This window comes from Gracilinanus agilis, chromosome 2, assembly GCF_016433145.1.
Source record: "Gracilinanus agilis isolate LMUSP501 chromosome 2, AgileGrace, whole genome shotgun sequence".
In the NCBI taxonomy this organism is placed as follows: Eukaryota; Metazoa; Chordata; class Mammalia; order Didelphimorphia; family Didelphidae; genus Gracilinanus; species Gracilinanus agilis.
Genome location: NC_058131.1, coordinates 470,551,001 through 470,571,921, shown reverse-complemented (window position 1 = coordinate 470,571,921; position 20,921 = coordinate 470,551,001). Strand labels below are relative to the sequence as shown.

Below are 20,921 nucleotides of genomic sequence, written 5' to 3'. Positions count from 1 at the left end.
GAAGGAAGGAAGGAAGGAAGGAAGGAAGGAAGGAAGGAAGGAAGGAAAAAAGGAAGGAAAAAAGGAAGGAAAAAAGGAAGGAAGGAGAGGAGGGAGTTAGATGAATGGAGTGGATGAATGAATGAATGGACGAATAAATAATTGAAGAAATGAATGAGTTGGTGAATGAACGAACGAACGAACGAACGAATGCTGCTCGTCTCCCATCTCGTTTCTCTAGGTTTCCCCAACAGTTGAGTGGGAAACCCTGGGTTTCAGAACAGCAGTCGTAACAATCGGAGATTCAGGATTCTGTTTGCAAAGACGGGGTGCACCCATCAGCGAGCCTGCTTAATCCTAGAAATTCTTGGAGTGAACTTTACATTCTCAAAGTTGTTTGGAGGGGAGTGGTTTGTTTTAAATAATAGGTTTCAAGTTCTATGCAGAAAAAAATTAAAAGGGAAGGGTGGGGTACTAAGGCTTTCGGTGCGCATGCGCACGAAAACGTAAGCCCTTCCTGTTTGCAAAATGAAACTAACCTTCCTTTTACTTTCATCCAAATTATTTAAATTAAATTAAACGTAAGTAAGTGGATGATATTAGTTGCCAGTTGTGTTAACAGTTCTAGAAGAATTCTGTTTGTAGAAGTAATGAAAAAAGGTACTCGCCCAACGTGGGGCTCGAACCCACGACCCTGGGATTAAGAGTCCCATGCTCTACCGACTGAGCTAGCCGGGCAACCCTAAAGAGTGGGTACTTTTTTACCTTCTTGATACGTAAACATGAGTCATCAATTTTTATTTTTTTTTTCTGCCTTGTAAATTCAGCCTTTGTTTTTTAACCTAAAATGGGTGAAACTTAAGGATCGTATTGCATCCTCGCAATTTAAGGAATTTTGTGCTTGCACAACGGGAGTTCGGGGAAAGATGAGTTTTATCGGGGTTACAAAGTCAAAGCTTTGGTGTCATCATAAACATTCTTACGGATGAAAAGAGTAGGACGATGTTTTGTTAAGACGCTAGAAAAGGGAGAAGTACGAAAAACAACAACTGTGAAAGTCAGAAAACATGGACACCAAGGGTGGAGTAATACATCAAAATCGAAAGCAACTCAGCGTAGTTAAGGGAAGGGGAAGCTAAAAAAAAAGAAAGAAAACCCAGAAAAAGGAGGGAGATTTGTGATAAGTCGACTGGGGCAAGAATTAAGGAGGATTTTTTTTTCCCTCTGAGGTATTTTGTTGACACTACAATATTCCAAAAGTATTTAATCTGCGATGATTATTTTACTGATTTTTAAATTTCATTTATCCATTAGACTAAATAAATCACTTCTAGTAAACAATTGAAAATCCAAGTTAATTCATTTGTCAAACTATAAGCATCTATGGTATGCAAGACCTAGGCACTGGTAATACAAAGATGAAATAAAGGGTATGTGGGTACCCTTAAATGGGGTGATGGCATGGACCTCAAATCAGCCCAGAATGAAGGGCCCGCAGTGAGGAAGACCCCGAGTCAAATCCTGTCCTACACACTTTCTACCTCTGTGACCCAGGATAAGGTCTTGGACCCTTCTCAGCCTCAGTTTCCTCATCTGTAAGAAAAAAAGAGAGAGAGAAATAGCACCAACCTCCCAGGGTTATTGTGAGAATTAAATGAGATAATATGTGTAATATGCTAACTTTAAACCTTAAAGAACTATATAAAAACTAGTTATAATTATTCAATAAACATTTAAGCACCTTTTCCCAGAAGAGTACTGTGATAGACGCTAGGGTGAGCTAAAACGCTTAGTTTAGACGCAGTCCCTACTCAAATGGAGTTTATTATCCAATAAGACAATGCCATACATAAAATAATTTTAATATGCAATAACAGTAGAATGTAAGCTCTTTAAGAGCAGACAGAACGTGTTTAGTTATTTGTTTTTTAATTGTTTTTGTGTTTCTAGCACATAATAACATAGTAAACCCTTGAAAAAAGGCTTATCAAATTGAATAAGTGTTTGGGAGAAGAGCAAAAAAAGTTTTTTTTAAATAAGAGGAGGAGCTGGAAGGGAGTTAGCTATAGGGAGAATCAGAGAAGGTTTCATTTGAATATATAGGGATTTTAAAGAATACCCTTTATTTATATATTCTATATAAGAAAAAAGAATATAGGGATAAATAATAAACAGCAAAGTGGAGGAAAAGAGACCTTCCAAATCTAGTGAGAGACAGCAAAATCCAGAACCTTTTCTACCCAGAAGCAAATCTGGCTGGAGCATGATGAACATGAGATAAAGCTGGAAAGGGTGAGTGCCAAAGGATTGAATGCCAAGAAAAAGAATTTGACAGGGAGCCACTGAGGACGTTTGAGGAGAGGAATGATCTTGCCACATGTTTGCATAAGAAACATTCATGGAGCATCCAGGGAGGATAGATTCAGAAAGGGAGTGGGGGGGGGGGGCATCCAGAGGTGATTTTTAAAGACAACTTAAATTTTCTGCAGTAGGAATACAGAGAGGGGGAAAGATTCCAGGAATGCACCACAGGACACGTCATAACTGACTAGTTGAAGCGAGGGAAAGTCAGACTGGGTAGAACTGACAGAAATCGTGGATTAGGAGGAGCAAATTTAGGGAAATAAATGTCGTATTGACTCTTTTGATTTACAGTGCAAATGGGGAATCGGTGAGAATGATGTAAATGTGGAAGCCAGAATGAGAGATCCGGGTGGGGGCTTTTTTCTAGGACTGTTGCACGGAGCTAATAAAAGGCAGGACAAGTGCACAAGATTGACCAGGAGATAGAAGAGGGCAAAGGGCAGCCTCTTGGAGAACACACTCTCTAGGAGGGCAGGAAAAGGACGGAGAACTCTTGAAGGAGCCATTAAAAAGGAAGTTACAGAAATAAGAGGAAAATCAGGAAAGTGGCGTCTTATATCTGAGGAATAAGGGTGAGAGGTGTCAGTAGTCATGTCAAGTGCCTTAAAGTGGATAAAGAAAATGAGGACTATAAAAAGGGCCCCTGGATTTGACAGTCATTGAGTAGTGGGACGGACAGCCAAAAGAACAGAGGAAGACCTAGAGAGAGGGGCAGCATGTTTGGCCATTTTTTTCTTTTTTTATTATTTAAAAGTATGAATTATAAATATGTTTGCACATATTTATACAAATATGTTACATATTTATATAATTATATACATTATGCTTATATATTTTATATGACTATATTATATGTTTATGGATGCATTCTATATTAAATATAATTTAAAATTATAAATATATACTTTTTTAAAATTGTGATCCACAAACATTTCAATATACAAGGAGAACCAAAGAGAACTTGTGAAACATTAACTATTTATATAATTTGGTTCTTTTTCTTTTTCTTTTTTTTTAAACTCTTACTTTCCATCTTAGAATGAATACTGTGTATTGGTTCCAAGGCAGGGGCGGTAAGGGATCGTCAACTAGCTATATGATCCTGAGCAAGTTTTTAACCTTATTTGCCTCAATTCCTCATCTGTAAAATGAGCCAGAGAAGGAAATAGCAAATCACTCTAGTATTTTTGCCAAGAAAACCCCAAATGGGGCAGATGTAGACACTAAATGATAACTCTAGTCCAATTATCAATAATATGGAATTAGGTCTTAATGATACATGTAAAACCCAGTGGAATTGTGCATCAGCTAAGGAGAGCTAGAAGGGTTTGGGGGAGAGGGAAAGAACGTGAAACATGTAACTATGGGAAAATATTTAAAATTAAATTAAATTATTTTAATAATAATATATATCATTATCATAAAAAATAAACAAATAAATAAATAAAAAGAAAACCCCAAATGGGGTCACAAAGAGATAGACAACTGAAACAACTGAACAACAAAAAAATCTAAAGCTATTAAAGATATCACTTCCCCTTCTAATTTCTTTATTATTTCTTTTACAGTTACATGTATTTGGTTGGAATTTGTTTTAATATATTATGTCAGATATTTTTCTAAGCCTAGTTACTGTCAAACTGGTTTATAGTTTTCCCAATCAAATAGGGAATTCTCACCCCAGTATTTGGTAAGCTTGGGCATATTAAAACATTATGCTACTATGTACAATTGTCCTATAACTTGTTTACCTAGTTTATTCTGCTGATAAGCTTCTGTATTTTTTAACTTTTACCAAACAATTTTGATTATTATTGCTTTAATATATGAAATTACATATAATATGACATATCATATGAAATAATTTGAGATCTGATACTGCTAAGCTCCATTAATTTATACTTGTTTTCAGTATTTTCCTTGACATTTTGTTCCTCCAAATGAATTTTGATATAATTTTGTCTAGTTGTATAAGATAACCTTTTTGTGGTTTAATTGGTATGATGCCAAATCTATTAATTTATTTATGTAACATCATTATTTTTATCATACTGCCATCATCCAAAAATGTGTAATTAATATCTCCTCAAATATTTGAGTCTTTTATTTCAGGAAAAATGTCTTGCTGTTTTATTCATATATGTCCTGAATGAGTCTTGGTAGATACATTCCCAGATATCTTAAACATTCTATAGTTACTTTGAATGATAATACTTTTTCTATTTCTTCTTCCAGTTTCATCAATACTGATGAATTTTGTCAGTAATATACAGAAATGGCAAGGATTTTTGAGGGGTTGTTTTATGATCTGCTTTTGTACTAAAGTGAATGCTTCAGTTAATTTTGGCTAAATACATACCATTCTCTAAGTGACAGTCATGTTATCTACAAAAAGTTTTTGCCTATACTTTTTCTTTCCATTTCTTTTTCTTTTCTTATAGTAATAGTGACAAAGGAAAGCAATACCTTAATCCTTAAACTTTGTAGAAATACCTCTAGTGTTTTTCCCATTGCAGATAATGCTAATTCTTAGTTTCTGATAGATGCTCTCTAGATGGCTAAGGAAAGATCCATTTATTCTTGTTTCCAGGATTTTTTAACAGAAATGAGTACTGCATTTTAAGACACTTTCTGTCAATTATTGATAAAATTGTTAATTTTTTTATTGTTTTTGTTAATAATATGATCTAGTCATAATTTTGCTAGTGTTAAACCAACCTTTATTTTAGGTATAAGATTAGCCTTGCCATAAGTAATTTTTTTAATGTTGTTTTAGCATCTTGATAATATTTTATACAACATTTTTTCATCATTATATTAGAGGCTGTTAGGTTAATAGAACATGGGTAGAATGTTAGATCTAGAATCAGGAAGACCTGAGCTTGCCACTTATTAGTTTTGTGAGCCTGGGCAAGTCACTAAACTTTTGTCAGCCTCAGTTTCCTCACTTGCAGAATGTAAATCTCCCAGAGTTGTTGTGAGAAGAAAAAATGAGATAATGTTTGTAAAGCACTTTGCGAAACCTAAAAATGTTACTTAAAAATGCTAGCTGCTATTATTAGGGATATTGGGCTTTATTTCTCTCCTTAAACCATATTTATTTAATTTGTTTTGATGCTTTCTTTCCTTATTTTTGTAAACAATTTATGTAGTATTAGAGTTGTCCTTTGAATGTTTGACAGAATTCATTTTTGCAACCATCTGGGCGTGAATTATGGGTTTTTTTTCCCTCCATTTGGCAGTTCACTTGTGTAGTGCACTACACTTGTAGCTGGCTAAGTATTTTTCTGAGACTAAATTATTAAATATTATGAAATTTGTTCACATTACTATATGTTATTTTAATATGTTATTATATCACTATATTATTATGTATTGTTAAAGTATTTAAGTATTTTGTTAATCTGGATAGTTTATATCGTAAATATTGGTCTATTTTAAGCTATCAGTTTTATTGGAATATAATTAAGTAAAATAGTTTCTATTTTCTTTATTTCCTCTTTACTATGAGATCTCATTTTTCATTTTTTTTTTTATTTTAGTAATTTGATCCACTTCCTCTCATCTTCCTCACATCTAAACTCAGCAGTTTGGCTTCAGAGCTCATTGTTCCAGTGAAAATGTTTTAGTGAAACTCCAGTCAAGAAACTTCTTGAGCGCCCTAGGAATGAGAGATCAGGCAGGATGCCCAGGAACTGGGAGCTGGGAGCTGCAACCCGTTGCCACACATGCTGAAAAAAGCCTGAGCTCACTTTTCCCTGGATGCTGTATGTTACTTGTGTTTCTCAGACTTTTAGAAGGATTTTTGTTGGTTAACAACCATGTTTACTTTACCCATTCCACCTTAGTAAATATCTTTTTCTAATTTTTATTGATCTAATGTAGGAAGTGTTTTCTGGACTGTACTCTGAGGAGCTGAGTTTTCTTCTCTGTGGTCATCAGCTTGAGTCCCACCAACGACTAGCCCCCAAGTCCCATTTAACCATCTCAACATCGTTTAACTTTTACAAAGATATTTGTTATTATTGTTCAGTCAATAGTCATGTCTGACTCTTTTTGAGCCCATTTGAGGTTGTTTTGGCAAAGATATTGGAATGATTTGCCATTTCCTTCTCCAGCTCATTTTATGAATGAGGAACTGAGGCAAATGAAGTTAAGTGACTTGCCCAGGGACACAAATCTAGTAAGTATTAGAGGGCAGATTCCAACTCCATTGCGCCATTTACTTTGAAAGCATACCAAAAAAAGGTTTTTTGCCCTAATACTTTAGAGGTCCCTCATGGTATTTCAGGGTTTACTTATTGAGGCTTCACAGTATCACAGGTTTTTAAAATATGTATATCTAATTCTGTATCACAGAGTTACACTTATTGCACCTCACTATTGGCTGATGGAATGAAAGGCATCCAATCACAGTGCTGTGTTCTGTATCTTGGACACTGATTGGTTCAGTGACTGTAGATTAATGAGTGTGGAAAAGGTTTATAGGAGAGTGGGGTGGGTTTATAAGACCTTAAAATATATATAAATAATACAATAAATATAACGCAGCTACTTGGTGGATTTTCACCTATCCTGGGAGTCTCTGGAACGTAACTCCTGCAATAGGTGAGGGATCACTATACTCTTCCTTATGTCACCCAGGTTTCTGGGGAGGCTGGTTTTTAAAAAAATTCCTAAACAGCCTCACTCAGCACAGTTTCTTTTTTAAAATTTTAAACCCTTACCTTCCGTCTTAGAATCAATACTGTGTATTGGTTCCAAGGCAGGAGTGGTAAGGGCTAAGTAATGGGGGTTAAGTGACTTCCCCAGGGTCACACAGCTAGGAAATGTCTGAGTTTAGATTTGAACCAATGACCTCCCAGCCCTGAGCCTGGCTCTAATCCACTGAGCCACCACGCTGCCCTTTCACTATTTTTAAGATGCAGGATGATTTCATTATATTAATATACTACAATTTGTTCAGCTCTTCTCCAATTGTCTCAGAAACAATCTTTGATATCCCCTTAGATTCTGGTTTTCTTTTTTTCCCTTTCATTATTAATCTTTCCCATTCAGTATCAAGAAGTTTATTTCGAATACCATGATTCTCTCCCTGGTATTATTCCCTTCTCTTACCTCTGCTTATTTGAGCTGATTTAATATATTTTTTTTAAAACCTTTACCTTCCATCTTAGAATCAATACTGTGTTTTGGTTCTAAATCAGAAGAGTCACAAGGGCTGGGCAATGGAGATTGAGTGACTTGCCCAGGGTCACACAGCGAGGAAGTGTTTGAGGCCAGATTTGAACCCAGGACCTCCCATCTCTAGGCCTGGCTCTCAATCTACTGAGCTATCTAGCTGTCCCCCAGTATATTTCTACAATAAATTTTATATATGTATTCAAACTTTTGTCTCTTTCAGGTCAAAGTGAGATTTATTCCACCTTTTACTCCATGTTTTTATACTTGTTTAATATACTCTAGATATGAGAAATAGCAAGTTCTTCCTTTTTCACTATTATATTTCTTTTACTTAACTAGGTAAGAACATATTTCAATCACATGTAGGTCTCAGACTAAGTGTTAAAAGGCCTTTGACCTAGAAAGTTAATTAAGAATATTATTTGGATAGGTCCAGGTAATTTGACCATCACCCAGGGATGGCCTTTAAATTATCAAGTGAGTCCAAAAGGGATTAAATTCCATAATTCAGTCAGAGAATATGAACAAACTATTCTGAAAAGAATTGCACAATGTGGAGGGGCCAATCAGTTTGAGATTACGATAAGCCTAGCTTTGACATTGCCCAATCTAGTGCTCACTCTGCTTGTTTCTCCCAATAGAATGTATCCTCCTTAAGAGTGTGGATCCCAACTGAATATTTAAAAAAAAAAAAACAAACATTTTAAACAATCTTTTTTTAAAAAATTGGGTTTCAAATTTTCTCCCTCCTTCCCCTTCTTCCTCTCTCTTTGAAAAGGCAAGCAATTTAATATCAATCAAACATGTAGTCATACAAAATATATTTCCACGTTAGTTACATTGCAAAAGAAAACACACACACACACAAAGAAAAATATAGTTTAAAAAGTATTTCAATCTATATTCAGAGTTCATCAGTTCTCTCTCTGGAGGTAGACAGTATTTCTTATCATGGGACCTTTGAATTGTCTTGGATCACTTTTTTTTTTAAAACCCTTACCTTATGTCTTAGAATCAATACTATATATTGGTTCTAAGGCAGAAGAATGGTAAAGGCTGGACAACAGAAGTGAAATGACATGCCCAGGGTTACCCAGCTAAGATCTATCCAAGGTCATATTTGAACCCAAGACCTCTTATCTCTGGGTCAGGCTCTCAATCCACTAAGTACCCAGCTGCCCCTTGGATCATTGTCTTGATCAGAATAGCTAAGTCTTTCACACCTGATCATCATTACAATATTGCTGTTATTACATACAATGTTCTCCTGATTCTGCTCACTTCACTTTGTATTCATTTAAGTCTTCCCAGTCATTACTGTACAAATAGATCCTTTCCCCTTTTTTTTTTTATCTCTTTAGGATACAAACCTAGTAGTGGTATTGCTGGGTCAGAGGGGATGTACAGCTTTATAACTCTTTGGGCATAGTTCCAAATTGTTGTCCAGAATGATTGGTCTAGTTCCCAACTGTAGGGATGCAAACCATGCAAAGGTATAACCCCTCCATAATGGGAAGATACTTTGATTCCAAAGAAAAAAGCAGACCAAAGCAGTGTGGATAGTATATGCTGATTTATTAGGATATAGATCATAGGAGCAGTTGGGTTAGGAAACAGCAAGATTACATTTTTTATAAAGTCATACATAGGTCCCATTCTGGCTACCACTATATATTCTATCTCTCATGACATGCTCACACAATCTTTTCAATAGTACCTTCTGCAAAGTTCCCTGAGTGGTACAGAAGTGGCTTCATTAATGTGGAGGAAGCAGAGGAACCCAACATTGAACTTTCTGGAGACATAGTCCATAACAGAAATACAAGCACAGTATGTTGTATAAGAGGGAAAAGGGTTTTTTTGGTTTTTTTAATTTAAAGGTGTGGTCACCAAGGAACTGAATAAATATCAATTCCTAAAATGATTTTAGTAATTTATTTATAAAATATAGGAGAGGGTGGAAGTAGAGAGATGAGAAGACGGTAGAGTAAGAGATCTAATTTAACGAACTAAATTCATATTCAAGTCTAGGCTTTACTTCGGCAGGGCTCCAGAGGCCCAGCTAGAGAGCCTAAAAGTCAATTAGCAAGGGGTTTAGCCACTAGGCCTTCTCCCAATCAAGGGAGCCTCCCGGATGCTAGTACCTCCAGGGAACTTAAGGTAGTCAGTCAGCCTTCTTCACTCACCACATGTAGTTCTAAAGGAAAGATTTAAGAACAGTCTCACCAAGGTTTCAGGGTCCCAGGTCCAGCGCTCCTCCAGGTCCAAGCCACGAACAAGAATAGTTGAACTGAACTCACTGAACTCTCTTTTAAAGGGGCTTCTTTTGCATCACTTCCTGTGCCTTCCTCCTAGTTTACATGTCCAATCACAACAGATGCTTTTCTAAGGGCTGCCCAGGAGGCAGTCAGTAAATTCTGATTCTTCACTCACTCTAGCACACGTGGGTCACAGACCTCCCAACTTGTGAGTTAAGTGGAGTTGTTTACATTTTTGGTGATTAGATTTGAAAATAGACAAGGTAGATTTAATCTCATTATCACAGTTGTACACAACAATCCATGTATAACCCAGTTGAAATTGCTTGTCAGCTCCAAGAGGGGAGAGGGAAAAAGGGAGGGAAACAGTATGGATCATGTAACTTCAGAAAACTCATATGGAAAATTGTTATTTAAAACAATTAATTAAAAAAAAGAAATACAAGCATAGGCAGAAAAACAATAGGACCAATAGGAAAATTATCACAATTGTTACAGCTTTCTTCCATTTCACCCCTAGGGAAGCAACGAAAGAATCAAGAATCTCTAGCATCTGGGGGCTTGTTCTAGGGCAGAGTTGGCAAACCTATGGCACACGTGCCAGAGGGAGCTTCTCCCTTCCCTCTCTCCATTCCCACCTGAGGACATTTATCCCATCACCCGCCCCTCTGCCCAGCAGCCTAATGGGGAGCACCTTCTCCCTCCCTTGTCTGGGGTAAGGCAAGGGGCTCATATGTAGTGTGAGGGTTGTGGTTTGGGCACTTGGTCTCTAAAAGGTTCACCATCACTGTTCTAAGACATTGATTTGGGATTTCATATGTTTCAGTAATTTAGTGATGTTTTATGACTCCTCAGGGATAAAAGCACAGCAAGAGGTTTGCATAACAACATAGGTCCTGCCTTGAGCAGTGGTCAAGACTTCTAGGGCTATTATTTTTTTAAAATTCTTATCTTCCATCTTAGAATCAGTATGGTGTGTTGGTTCCAAGACAGAAGAGTGGTAAGGACTAGGCAATGGGTGTTAAGTGGCTTGCCCAGAGTCACACAGCTAGGAAGTGTCTTGAGACTAAGTTTGAACCCAGGACCTCCCAGCTATAGGCCTTGCTCACAATCCACCAAGCCACCCAGCTCCCCCCTAGTGAATTTTTTAAAGGCCTTCTTAGCTTTCTATTCTGACTTTCCAAATTATTTAATTATTTCAAAGTTTCATTGGTATGATCTACTAAGGTAGTCCCCTCTACAGTCTTCAGAAGTTACTGTGGCTAAATAAACTAATGACCTTGGCTAAGTCCAAGATCCCCACCACATTCTTTCCTTTGCTATTAGGGCACATTAAATGAGATATCCACCCAGCATGTGTGGAGCTTACAGAGCACTTGGTGATCACTTCTCATGCTGACTTAGAAAACTATTATACCAAAGGGAGGATCCTTGGGCATGGTTCTGCTCCTGACACAGAAGCACCACCTGGGCTAGGTTCCCTTTCCCTAGAGTGTTCCACAGGATTGCATTCTAAACCCGCATAAGGTCAGGAATATACTTAGTGTGGTTTTGGGTCCTCACATCCATTTCCCACAATTCCAAACTTCCTTTCAGAGAGTAGTAACAGTCATGCCCTGGGCCATGTAAAAATTAAAATTAATACATAATAATAACTTCAAATATTATATTTTTATAATATTTATTAGTAATCCCTAAAAGTAAAGTAATAAAAGGGTATTTATCTAACAAATAAAAACAGTGCCCATGACTAATCTACCTGTTCAAAAGTCCCATGTTCACAGCTGCCCTCATAGGAAGGAAAGAGAGCTAGACACAGAAATCCATCGAATTTATCTCCTGTCTACATCAGCATGTAATGAAAGGAAGTCAGTGGACTCCTGGGTAGTTCAAAGATACAAAATTTCCAATTACACAGCCAGTGGTGTTGACCGGCCTCTCTATTGCTTGGCAGGTGAATCTAGACATCCATTTCTTCAGAGCCTCCCAGACCTGTCCCTGCAAAGGAATAGCCACCAGGAAAGGCCAGATGTATTGGACACATGGTGTTGGCCACATCCTTAGCATTCTGATTAATTATGCCTCTTAGCCATGAAAGTGGCCCCTGATATAAACACATTGTAGTCCCTGATGAAAATCAGCCAGAGGTAAAGAAGGCAAAAGCTAAGGGCAAAAGTATAGTTACTTAGTAGCTACGATGAGAAGAAGATCTTTGCCTTCTTTCATGAAAATACTAGTTTCCTCATTTGATATAAAGAGTATAGTGGCTGGCATGTTGTCAAATGAGGCAAACCATCCATACTGCCCAGAGGTGATAGCTGGGGCTGTGGACCCCACTATAACCACTGTTTCTTCTCTCTCAATGGCCCTGGCCCTTTCCCACAAATATGATCCAGGTGGCTCTCCTCTTAAAAGTGTTAAAGGATAACAAGTTAGGACTGAAAGATCTTCTACCCCATCCCCAGCCCCGCCCCCAAGGGTTGCACCAGGCTGTCCACCCAGGAGGAACTAACCACTTCAGTTCCCATGGCAAAACACCCATCCTTGGATCCATATAGGGGGTGGGCTGGGACGGCCTTCAGTGCTTAGATTCAGTTAAGCAAAGCACAATGGCTCTGGTAGTCAGGGGTATCACCCTAACCATCCTGGGCATGTCAGGCTGTGAGCCCAAAAGGTCATATGGGGTCCTAGGCCCAACAAGGGTTTCATTGATGTGTAAGAAAAAAAGAAATCTGGGCCATCATCCTAAGCTTTAATTGTGAGAAATCAGAGCTGGAAGTCTCACCACTCCCAGCCTGTGACAAAGACCTATTTAGATGTACAACAGTGAGTTTTATAGGCTTTCAACAATCAAATAACATAAGTGATTAATAAAACTAAATGTATAGAATATGTTCCTAAAGTGTAGGAAATATTTGCTGGGAGAGTTAATTAATTCCAACAAAAGTTTAATGCAGGCAGTCCCCATTTGCTCTTGTTCTTCTGGTGATTTAGCACCAATTAAGGCTTCCTCTTCAGACATCAGAAGGATTTACAAAGATCAGAGGCTCTGTTAAATGACTCAATCTGTAGGATGTATGATTCATGGTATGTTATAAGCACTGTTCATCATTTCAGTTTGAAAGTTACAATAATAGAAAATATGGGAATGAATCTTATCAGGATACAATTTTCTATCACCTCTAATTGATACTACAAATAATAGACTGACATAATCAGACTTAACTTATTCTACTACTGATTCTGGGAGTAAACTTAAAGATAAACCAAAAAGCACCTTTCTGAGGTATGAACTCAGAAGAACCTATCGTGAATATAAATCCTTTACAAAAGCAAATATCATCTTGTCCTTGTAATAAATTCCCAATTTCTACTATTGATTCAATGATCGTTTCTGTTATCTTTATCAAGAATTAGAATTGTCAAGCCAAATCCTTAACATTCCATCATTAGTTCTTAATTTTATTAGTAGCCATAATATTCTACTACCCCACAACTATATATATCTTTTCTACTACTATGGTTAATATTATATTATTATAATTTATAACTTATACAGTTTTATAACTGGGTCTAACTCTTTCTAAAATCTTAGTTGCAGTAACCTAAAGGATTATAATATGTGATTCCTTATTTTATAACCACTGATACAAAAGTAATAAAGGCAATTTCTTTTCAGATGGTCCTAAGAGCATGAGGCAACACCTTTGCCTAGCCCACCATCATGGCATGACCTGTTATCTATCACCTTTATCTGTGCATTTAAGATGCCATTTTTGAACTCTACCAGACCAGCTGCCATAAAGCAGATAATATTGCCATTTCATATTATGCTCATCATTCCATTGTCCTATGTCACAACCCATGAAGTTGGATCTCCTGTCACTGTCTATTTGGGTTGCTTGCCGGGTGGCTCATTTGCCGGGGTATGCCTATATGAAATCTGTTATTGTATCCATGAATACCAGGGTATGCCTGGAAATCTCACTCTTTGGCAAAGATCTGATGTAATCTACCTGCCACATTTTTACTGGTTCTTTGCTTGATGGATATATCCAAGGGCATATAGTATTCGTCACAGACTTTGGTAGGCACAAACCCAGCATTGGGCAACTCGGTGATGGCAAACCTGTGACATGCGTGTCAGCACTGACACACTTAGTCATTTTCAATGACATGCGACCAGAGAAGTATGGGGCCACATGCCGAGGATGAAACATTTGCTGTAGTGTGGTGTAGACACTCTGTGCACTCTAGATGACAATTTTATCTATATTAATTTACCTATTCTGGTATATTAAATACAGTTAAATATTACAATTATACATTTTTGTTATTTAAACTATAAATATCACGAAATTATGTTTTTTTTCTCAAAGTGACACACCTTCTGAGTTATGCTTGATTTTTTGGTGAATTTTGACACACCAAACTCAAAAGGTTGCCCATCACTGGGGCAACTGCTTCCTGCATGTCCCTTTCTGTGAGGGGTAACTCAGATGCTTTTGCCGTTTTCCAAGCCATTCTAGCTCTTCTCTGACCATGATGTTCCCAGTCAGCCACATCACTTGTCCTAGGTACTTTAGCTAGGGCATCTGCCTCGGTATTCCTAAGCAGTGTCCCTGAGCCGTGTGCCAAGACATGAAACACTATTCATTGGATTTGCCACATGCCACTGCCCCAGAAAGATTTGCTTAAGACAGATCTTTCATCTTCACAGCTGATCCATATACATAGTGAACCCTCCCATGACAGCCCAGCTGTCTGTACATATTACCAAAGGTTCATATATCGCCACCATTCACACTGCCCACAATTCTGCCCTCTGGCTTTTGTCTCCTGTTCCTGTCTCTGGCCAGATGGTATCAGAGACAGCTTGAACTGCCACTGTGGACCAGGTGGAGGAGTTTTCTTTGCTTAAGTCAGCTGTAAACCATGCTCCAAGGAGCATTTTTTTTTTAAACTTTAACTTGTGAGAGGTTGGGAAATGGGTCAGGGACTGTCTGTTCTGGGGTAGAGGGTGGGTCCATGTATGTAACAGGCTCTAAAATAGCTTATAGCTCAGATGACAAGGGACTTTCTGACAAGTGGCCTCTCTGTTGGAGGTAGGCATGCCATTTAGTTAAGACAGGTGTCTGTGCTACAGTGGACTGTAGTTTTTAAAATATTCAACTATCCAGCCCTTGAGGGGATATATGGTATGCACAGTGATTCCTGTAGCAACCTGTGAGGGGCTCCATCTGCTGTAGCAACTTATACTGCCAATAATTGTTTCTTAATAAGAGTGTGTCTGGTCTCTGTCCCTTTCCATAACTGAAACTGCCTTTAAACAAACAAACAAAAACCTTACCTTCTTTCTAAGAATCAATGTTATGTATTGGTTCCAAGACAGAAAAGCAGTGACGGCTAGGCAATGGAGGTTAAGGTGACTTGCCCAGGGTCACACAGACACACAGGACTGAGGTCAAATATGAACCTGGGACTTCCCATCTCCAAGTCTGACTCTCAGTCCACTGAGCCTCCTAATTGCCCCCTGAAACTGCTTTTGTCACGGGCTCTGTCCCATTCCTTCCAGAATGACTGTGATACCTAGACTGAAAAGGGCTCCTTTTTGTATGACCTTTAGAGCTTTCACTTGTATCAGCATTTTAGCCTTTTCAAAGGCTTGTTATTCTTCTATGGCACCCTTCTTAATTAGCCAATATAAAGAGGGTAATTACCATAATGTTAGCATGATTCTTGTCTTACCTACCATCAGACCTGAGGAACTTTACAAATGTGCCAGCCAGGTCCTTGGGTTTTGGCAGGATCCACCACCCATCTGCTCCTTCGAAGATGTCCTGTTAAGGAGTGCAATGTGTCCTGCAAAAGAGGAAGTCTCACAAGTTAACATCACAAATCATCAATGTAATGCGTTCATATGATATCTTAGGGAACTGAAAGAGACTGAGGTCCGGGGCAATGGCTGGTTTATATAAATAGCCTGGACTCAGAAACAGGAAAGTCTCCTGCTGGCCCTCTCACTTGAAGGCAAATTGGTCCTGGGCTTCTGAAGCTGGGGATATACTAAAAAAGGAATTAGCCAAGACAGCTACAACATAATATATACTTAGATGGCTCGCAAGGCACTCGGAGATATCTGCAATGTTTGGCATCTCAGCGCGCAGTGGACGCTACTTTATTAGGCTCTCCGTAATTCAGTCATACTCCAGGATCATTTCAGCTTCTGGACAGGCTATGCAGGGCTGTTAATGACGCTGCGGGCGTGCCTAAGTATGACCATCCCAAACAACTCCAGCACTGTCTCCCCAATCTTTTTATGTCCTCCCCCAATACCATACAGCCAGGTGGTAACTATTCGCCGAGTGGCAGGAGGAGAAACCGATTCCCAACCTTCCTCACTTCCAGCAATGGATTTAACCTCTCTTAACACGAGCCTGGCTCTGTTTATAGCTGTCCGCAGGACTGAAGCCTGAATAATGTCAATCAATCCTCAAAATGTATTCAGAAATGGGGAATATGTAAATGAGGAATTTAAAGGGAGGGAGCTTCCTTATTTGCATAACCTGTTTGTTTCAGGGTAATCGCCCTGCCCCCTTTACCAATCCATAGATGTTAGCTGGCCCAGTACCAAATAAGGTTCCCATAAAATGAGAGAATTTCGAGCCCGAGTGTCTTAAAAGTGTAACAGCTTCCTGCTTATTGCAGAGCGACCAATGAAAGGTTAATTTTACCTGAGGCTTTTGGTTGCTCGTACTTGGGGGTGACTTTGGACCCCCTCGGCTCGGGAAGAAGAAATACCGGCTAGGTTTAGTTTCCTCCACAGCGCCAAACACCTTGGAAATTGGCTATCTGTGAACCAGGTCTTTGAGCTTGTCTGCATCCAGAAGTTTCCCACATTTGCTTTCTAGTTACTCTGATAGGGACTCTTTTGTTAGCTGTATGTAGCACATTCCTTTTCCATTTGCACAGTTCCGTTTTTGTCCACCTTCTCTCCTTCCCTAACTCAAGATCCCAAACAGCCCTCTCCATCTCATATGTGGCAGGGGACCCAACAGAAGCGCTAAACTATACCAAACTGCAGAGGTAGTCTGCAAGACTTTTCCCTTCATTTCTACAGTGAACGTTGCAGGGTCCGGACCCGAAAATTGGCATACATAGCCTCTCATTCCCAATCTAAAAAGGAATTGGTGGTTTGCATGTCTGGCGCCATGGAGGCGCTGTTGTAGGGTGGAGAGGGAAGTGGTGTTGATTATTTTCTCAGCCTCTCTACCTGTGAGATACTGTCCTGTCCGGAATCCCACAGCTGCACCCTCTCAGCCGGGATACTCTCGCCCTTTGCTGGAATTTTGATGGCATTATTTAATTTGGTGGTGGTGTAGGGTTCTTCTGCTACTGTCAGAAGTCCCTTGAATTTTTTAGTAATTTTTTGGTGAGATCTTCCTTGGGGAAAGTTCAGAGTATTTACACCGTGCACGTATTCTCCTTCCACCTCATCCTCCTCAACCACAACTTCAATTTCATCCGCTGAGTTTTCCTCAGTATCGCCATCTTCGCATCCAAACTTAAGCATCCCATAAGTTAGCATTTCTAGCGCTGAGCTGAAGTCCTGACAGTTTTCCCCTTAACCAGCCGCGCAACACTACAAGAAGGCTTTTGGAAGTTTTGCTTCACTCTATCTTCTCCCTGACCAACAGGGTTGTAGTGGAGCGCAAAACTTATTCTCTTTGGCAGTCCACTTTCAACTTCATCTCTTTTCTTTCAGCTTCCATTCGGGCTTTTGTAGCCCACTTTATACAGACCAAAGTAGGGGCCAGCCAAAAGCAGCAGCACAACTTTTTATCTTCCTCACTAAAGTGAAGAACCCGCATTTCCTTAAACAAACCGCATAATCCCTAAAGCGCAGTAGGGGCATCTTAATACTCAAGGGGAAGAGCACCCACAAGCATTCAATATTTGAGGTGCATCTCCCACCCACATAGATGTGGCAGGACAATTCGAGATTTTTTTTAGCTCACATCTTAGTCCGGAAACTCATTCCTTTGGAATCCTATTCCTGATGCCAAAGGCAAGCAGGGCTAAGCTTTGATTTCTTCTTTTGAAAATTGTCTTCATATTCTTTGACCATTTATCCTCTGAGGAATGGCTCTAACTTTTATAAATTTGGCTCAGTTCCCTATATATTTGAGAAATGAAGCTTTATCAGAGAAACTTGCTATAAAAATTTCCCTCGTTTCTTGTTTTCTTTATAATTTTTTTTAAATTTTTTTTTTTTAACCCTTGTACTTCGGTGTATTGTCTCATAGGTGGAAGATTGGTAAGGGTGGGCAATGGGGGTCAAGTGACTTGCCCAGGGTCACACAGCTGGGAAGTGGCTGAGGCCAGGTTTGAACCTAGGACCTCCTGTCTCTAGGCCTGACTCTCACTCCACTGAGCTACCCAGCTGCCCTTTTTCTTTATAATTTTGACTGCATTTGTTTTAAGTAAAAATATTTAAATATCACATAATCAAAATAATCCATTTTAATTTTTCTGATTCTCTTTATTTGGTCATAAACTCTTCTCTTTTCCAAAGATCTCACCAATACATTTTCCCCATGATTCCCTAATTACTTATGATATAGCCTTTTATGTCTAAATCATTATTTTCATTTTGACTTTATCTTGCTGCTCTTTGCTTAGTTTCTGCCAAATAGCTTTCCAGTTTTCTCATCATTTTTTTTCAAATGTCGAGTTCTTACCCTAAAAGCTTATGTCTTTATGGGCAACTAGGTGGCATAGTGCATAGAGTTCCAGGTCTGGAATCAGGAAGACTTGAATTAAAATCTAGCCTCAGATACTAGGTGTGTGGCTCTTGACAAGTCATTTAACCCTTTTTTGTGTTAGTTTCCTCATCTATAAAATGAGCTTGTAAAGGTAGCTAGAAGGCTGTGAGTTTCAAAATTAATATCCAATATTCTAAGTATTATATTTAATAAGATTTATTAATAATAACTAACATGAAAAGCTAGAGCAAAAAGCCACCTTCCTCAGCCTCATATGTGGGGGTGGACGGGGTAAGGGTGGGGGAGAAGAGTGTGAGAGGCAGAGTTTCAGAACTTATTAAAAAAAAACACACAATGTGGTGGAGAGAAAGGGATGTTGGGAGAAGAAAGGAATCCTGGGGAACATAGTTCCAAAAGTCCAAAATCTCCACTTATACATTCCCCCCCATGATCCTTTTGGGAGACCAGCCTCCCCAAAGGGGTCATTTAAACGTAATCAACTTAAAACTCTAAAGATTTTTAACTAAAGGTATACAAAAATATTACAGTTTCTAAAGGAAAATTACAATAACTTGGGGATAAAGGGAAAGAAAAGAAAAAAATGATTACTACATTGACAAAAAGCCAATTTGGGGGCAGTCCCCTTTGGCATAAGAGTATACATTCAAAACAAATGCATTCAACCCTACCCATAGTTCAATTTAGCACATCCCAAAGTTCACCCTGGATCTTCGGGTGCAGTGTGTGATCTCTGCAGGCATCTTCATGGTACCATCTCCAAACAGTTCACCTTCTAGATTCTGGGAAGTAGTCTCTTGTTCTAAATTAGGCTCAAATTCAAATAAAAGTTCACACCAATAACATAGTTCCCCCTAAGGATAATAATTACAAACACAGGGATCACTCAGGGATACATGGCTGAGTCATGAGGTAATGAATCAATTGGCAAAAGAAAATCAAAAACATCAAAAAATCCAAATAAAAGAGAAAAACTATAACAGGTCCTTGAATCAGGGCCCAATTAAAGTGATTTATATAATTATACACTTACCCAATCAATAGCCAGGACTACAGAAAGTTTGTCACCCTATAAAGACAGAAAAGGGACCAGATTATGGAAGCCAGGATGGCAGCCAAAGTGAGGTGCTTGGTAGAAAGTATTTCAGAAGGAGTGTAGTACAAGGAATCCTGCATCTTAACATATGTTAAGTGCCGCAACCTCGAAGTCTCACACAACTTCAAGTCCTCTTGTCTTGGCTCAAAATTTCATCAATCCCATTGGGATTGGTTTCTTTGAACTTGTGCTTGATAGGCACTATGCAGGTTAGCTTTTATAATGATATATTCTTCAGAATAATCATAGGGGAAAAGGTACAAATAATGTTATAGAATATATCTAATAGCCAAAACCATAGTGGCTTAAAATGATTCAGTGTAACAGAAAGATATTGATTAGATTAATATATATGAACTTAAAAAAATTAAATCTAGGGGCAGCTGGGTAGCTCAGTGGAGTGAGAGTCAGGCCTAGAGACAGGAGGTCCTAGGTTCAAACCCGGCCTCAGCCACTTCCCAGCTGTGTGACCCTGGGCAAGTCACTTGACCCCCATTGCCCACCCTTACCAATCTTCCACCTATGAGATAATACACCGAAGTACAAGGGTTAAAAATAAAAATTAAAAAAAAAAAGCAAAAAAAAAAAATTAAATCTTAAAACAATCAGTAAATACAATAAGCAATGACATGATATATAGGCAGTGAATTCAAAAATCCTTTTCTGCAACTCCAATAAAGACTTATTCACTATTCAGAAGGGAAGCAAAACTCAAAAGGTTACCATCAATAAACTTCCAGATCTCTTAAAGTTCTTTCCCCTCCCTTGTATTTATCATCCATTTGCATTTCTTTTGTCACCCCTTTGGAGTTCCTCATACATGCACTGGGCATAGTGTGGACAAATCCCATAATGAGTATGTGGCAGAGGCTAGGCAGACCAAAATAGTGAGGAGGTGTAGGAAGATGAATCTCCCCTCTGAATCTTAAGATTAGTCAAGCTCTCAACTGCAAGGTATCCAATCAGCACAAAAACCTCCAGGATCAGAAGTGAGAAAAGACATCCTAAAGTTGTAAGCTGTATGAGCTCTATAAGGCTCTGTGGAAATGGAAACTGTTTGAGGATTATTCCTCAAAAAAAAAAAGCTAAATGGATTTTATTTACAGAGTAAACAAAAAGGGCAAAATTTTGAGAGGGAACAATAGCATATATACATATGAAGGACTGGCTTCTCTTTGGATCAGAAGGAAAAAGCCAAAAACAGAGGCAAAATCCCTCAAACTCCTTCAGTAAGAGCCTAAAATCAGCTTAAAAAAA

At 38.6% G+C, this 20,921-nt stretch overlaps 1 non-coding gene across 1 annotated transcript; it reads right to left on the bottom strand.

Moving 5' to 3' along the window:
- Positions 1 to 644: 644 nt before the first annotated feature.
- On the bottom strand, positions 645 to 717 carry TRNAK-CUU. Its single transcript has one exon. It is a non-coding gene; the product is annotated as a tRNA-Lys (tRNA).
- Positions 718 to 20,921: the final 20,204 nt, after the last annotated feature.